This window comes from Mesoplodon densirostris, chromosome 5 (genome assembly GCF_025265405.1).
Source record: "Mesoplodon densirostris isolate mMesDen1 chromosome 5, mMesDen1 primary haplotype, whole genome shotgun sequence".
Lineage (NCBI taxonomy): Eukaryota > Metazoa > Chordata > Mammalia > Artiodactyla > Ziphiidae > Mesoplodon > Mesoplodon densirostris.
In genome coordinates, this window is record NC_082665.1 from 44,152,954 (window position 1) to 44,158,289 (window position 5,336).

Sequence of the window (5,336 nt, forward strand, 5' to 3'; positions counted from 1 at the left end):
TATCCTCATAATGATGCTGTGAGGTATCCTCATTTTACCAAAGGGAAAACAGAAGAATAGCGAGGTTAAGTAAACTACCTGATAGCACATAGCTAGTGAATCACTGAACCTGTATTCCAAACCTGGCAATCTGGTTCCAGATTCTATGCTCTTAACTATTTTATTATATGTAAATAAAAGAATGCTCCAAATAAGAATCAAAGAAATCAACAAATACCTTGGTTTGTATTATATGTCAACATGTCTTTAAGGGCTGTAAGTGTGGTAGTAAGTGAAGACTTCAGCAGTTTTCTTCACACAGCAGTATTCCACACAGTTTCCAGTGGTTACTCTGGAGACAGTGCACAATGTGTGATTTGAAATAAACAAGCAAGCAAACAAACAATATAGATATACTTGTTGTTGTTAGCTTACTGGGAGATACTAGGAAAATAAAAACCATAGTCTTTAGAGGTCAGAATTCTATATTAATTCACAGTAAAAAAAAAAAAAAAAAAAAAAAAAAGGCAGTTCCTTCCATCACCTGATGGCTCTACATATTTTGCACAATCCTGACTAAAGACTTGCTTATCACAGGGAGTGGCGTGTGGTTTTTCTGTCTATGGCAATGGAAACTACTGCTTTATGTTCAGACTTTGTGTCTAGGATATATATATATGTTTGTATCCTGTAAATATACATGTGTGTGTCTCTCTGTGTGTATATTATGCACATTGTATACATGTAAACATATTGAGGCATATAGTTCTGTTTTGTTTGTTCAAAAATTGCAGTGAATTTATCTTATTTACATTACATTCTATTTCTTCATCATGTTTTACATAGAAAGGCAGTGTGTCAATGTAGAAAAGGAAATATGTACCAGTGGCCATGTTAATCTCTAGAATCTGTGGGACCTGAATTGTGAAAATTCAACCATGTGTTGTATCAACTTGAACAGCTTATCTAAATTCTCGGACATTTTTATTTCATCTGTAAAATAAACATAACTAAATTATTTGTGATCTAAGGATTAAAAGAGATAACAGAAGTTTATCACCTAACAAAGTTTGTCATAAACCCTCAGAAAAGTTAATTCCAATCCTTATATCCTGATTCCACTGAGTCATTATTTCTAAAAATATTTAGGTGGTTTTGTGTATATTTTTCCTTGCTCTGAAAATTTACAAAGTCAAACCATAGTCATTTCCTGAGATTTCACCCAACGTGTCAATGAATAAGATAAAGTCCTAAGAAGTAAGTTACCTTCAATTTGAAGTTTCAGGGCACTGGAACTGTGTTATGAGTTCATATTTTGGGTTACCAACTGGCATACCTCACCTTTATAAATGGGATAGGTATTAGACTTTATTGAATGTTATGGGCATTTTGAAATATAGAGTTTATAACTAAGCCAATTAGATTGAAAAAATAAATATAGATAGAGAAAGTAAGATTTCAAACAGCAATAAAATACTAATGGGGTACCTGGTAAATTTAAATAATAAGCACTTGCTCTATATGTTAGCCTAGTGGGGAAAATAAAATGATAAAATATATTTAGCAAACAATATTTTATCCCACAGTATGCTATGGGTAAGTGGTACCCAAATGTTTAAAAAAGCAAGATGTTTATCATTTGGAAAAATGCCTTTGCCACTCAACTCTAACATATGCTGAGAGAGAGAAAAACCATGAGAATGATTTTTTTTTAGCTTCACTTATGTATGAGAACCTGCTTGCAAGTAAATTTTACAGAAGGATAACTGCTAAAAACAACTGTGAAAAACCACCATGGGTTGTCATGTTTGGGGACGGTTGTCACATCACTTAAGTCTTACAAGCTGTTTTTCTTCACACTCTATTAAGACTGTTGGAAGTTTTCAAATCACTTAATCTGTAACTTCACTCATTTTCATCTAATATTAATTTATAATGATAAAAATTTTATATTTAAATATAACTATTCCTATGTTTCTATTAACAGTTTCAGGGCAAAGATGGCTAACACTTTGGAGCCATGTGGAAGGATGTTCATATTTTAAAATTTGTTTTTGAATGACTATTTTAATGCATATTTGACTTATTGACTAAAAGCTTTGCACCAAACGATAAAGACACTTACCAAATATGTAGAGAACTACATAGAACATTTTGTTTTGCCCACTTAAGATAATGATTTAAGAAAAAAATCACTGATTCTCATAATACTCTGAAATATTTTGTTTAATTAAATCCATTTGTAAATTCATAGGGTCTTAACATAACTTACTATAACTTACCATCTGGACCAAAATCCAAACCTCATCTGTAAGATCAGAAAACAGGGCTTCCCTGGTGGCACAGTGGTTGAGAGTCCGCCTGTCGATGTAGGGGACACGGGTTCGTGCCCTGGTCTGGGAAGATCCCACATGCCGCGGAGCGGCTGGGCCCGTGAGCCATGGCCGCTGAGCCTGCGCGTCCGGGGCCTGTGCTCCGCAACGGGAGAGGCCATGGCAGTGAGAGGCCCGCGTACCGAAAAAAAAAAAAAAAAAGATAAGAGAACAATTTATGCTTTCAATACACCACTTTTTAATGAGGAGGGAAAACATTCGGACATCAATATCACTATATTAAAGCCACAATTAGGGATGGGAGTATAAAAAAAAAAGATTTTTTTAGAGGGATCTATTTTATAAATTTTAGCAACACACTAAAATGGCAGGAAGAATTTAGTCATAATTTGGTAATATTTTAAAATATTACATAGGCAATAATGAGATTATTATTACCTTATGAAGGTAATAATTTAAAACTATGAACATATTTATTGCATAAATATTCTTTTTTTTAAAATTATTTATTTATGGCTGTGTTGGGTCTTAGTTTCTGTGCGAGGGCTTTCTCCAGTTGTGGCAAGCGGGGGCCACTCTTCATCGCAGTGCGCAGGCCTCTCACTATCGCGGCCTCTCCCGTTGCGGAGCACAGGCTGCAGACGTGCAGGCTCAGCAGTTGTGGCTCACGGGCCCAGCCACTCCGTGGCATGTGGGATCCTCCCAGACCAGGGCTCGAACATGTGTCCCCTGCATTGGCAGGCAGACTCTCAACCACTGCGCCACCAGGGGAGCCCCTGCATAAATATTCTTAAGATAAAACCTTTATCTCTAATAATTCTACTAACCACTCTAAGCTATTAAAAAGGTATAATGGCAAGAACTTTATATTTCTACATTTAGTCTTCTTGGCAGTCATGTGAGTTAAACATTATAAACCATAATTACCAGATAAAAAACAACAGCAAAGGGAAGTGAAGTCTGGAGTGTTCAGGAAATCACTGACATTCCTGGAGATAGTAAGTGCATACACAGTATTCGACCCAGGCCTGCTGGATTACAACCTTGCCTGATACATCGTGACCTGAGGATTGGTTGCAACAGTAGTGAGAGTAGAGGTGGGAAGCACAGAGCACAGGTTTTTCTCCAACTTCTTCAGAGGTACACAGAACGCCAGCCACACATCCTGGGGTTGAACTCATCCTATTGATAGGCAGAAGCTCAAGTTTCATTTTGCATGCATTTTGTAAAATAACCTTTATTACCTGTTCTTAAAAATAGTCGCTTCAAATTTCCATAGAAACTTAATCAATTTCAAAGCCCTTAAGTCTCTATCAGCCAACTTCCTTCATTGCCCTAGGATGCTAGTGCACAAATTACCCATAGAAATAAAATGGCATAAGCTTGCCATGACCCTTTTCCATGAAAAATACTATAGGATTCATAGTCTTATGATAAATTCAATAAAAGGGCTTCTGTAAGAGCACACCCTGGTAACTAAATCCATTTTATCTCTTTGAATACTGATCTAAAATCTAACTCCTGCAAAAGTTCATAATTAATCAAAATTTTAGCCATTTTATTGAAGTGTTTTCTCTGTTGTCATAATATTTATATGTACAAATCACTCATGAGTTCCTATTCCACCGTGATGAACAGTACATGGTAGGACTGACTGACGTTAGGGCTTCCCCTATAAAAGAAAATTGTACCCAATTATTTGTAAAATCAAGCAGTAGTAGGATCTTATAATTATAGATTAAAGATAATTTAAGAAAAATCACTGATGAAAATTGTCAGATCAGTATAAACATACATCTAAATAATGAATTATTGTTTCACTTTCATATATATTACACCAAAATTACTCTGTATGTAACTTTGTATATGCAAGAAATATTGTGCATATTAAATTTGAAACATTGAATAAGTTAAGTTATTCCTTTATATCTAATTTTCTTTATATCATATACATAAAATAGGTAGTATTTTATACTTTATTTCATAGTAATCTTGATGCTTCCTGCCCTCTCATGTGGTTGATTTAAAAGTTACAACCTTAAAAATGCCAAGAGAGAACTCACTGAAATTTTCAACTTCACAGCACCACTTTATTAGTTATGTGGTGATCATCGTTTGAAAGTGAGTTGAAAGTTATCCTGGCAAATTATCCAACAAATGTTGCAAATGACTAAAGCATTCATCTGTTCCAAATTAGACTACTCAATCCTTTTATACTGAGGTCCTTACCAAGCCCTTTGCCTCTAGTAAATCACACAAGCTCTCCTTGAAATTCCCTAAAATACAATTTTTATAAAGGGAAGATCATAGACACTAAAGAGGAAAATGCATGTTACATTAGAATTTAAAAGGAATTGCAAATGTACAGAAAGAACCTTTGATGAACTCATTAGTGGTAAAGGTTGATAGCAAGTACTGTCCCTCCCAGCTGTTACAGTTTAGGGTGAGTGTAAATTTTGCATGTGTTTTATTTTAGAACAAGAAGAACAAGAAACATTCATGTTCTTCCTCTTGTCTTGACCTAATTTTACAAATGAAAAAGCTGTTCAGCCATCTAATTTTGACTTGGTACTCATTTTGAAAACATTTTTTAGCAAGTGATTTTGCTACTCCACCATTGCCCTTCCCTCTAGCTTATTTTTCTTGTTAATGGAGAGCATTGTGTTGATGAGATAGTTCATTCATAGAAAAGTGCTTTGAAATTACAGCTTAGTTGCTTTAACAATGAAGAATTCAAAATCAGTGCAACCATTTATAATGCTTATGCTAAAACTTCCTAAAATGTAGACTTGCTTGCACTCTAATTGAGTGCAATCCTAGACTTTTTTTTTTCCTCAGGTAGATAAAGGGGAAAGAGGTGAGTAAACTGAAAAGAAGTAAGAGAGTAAGACCCAAGTATTTCCTGAATTTTCTGTTGAATGGAAATAAAGGTGAAATGTAGGCATATTTCTGACTGTAGTCTTTCTCACAAGAATTCTGAAAGATGATCAGCGCACTTATTTCTTCCTGAAATTTAAAATTTAT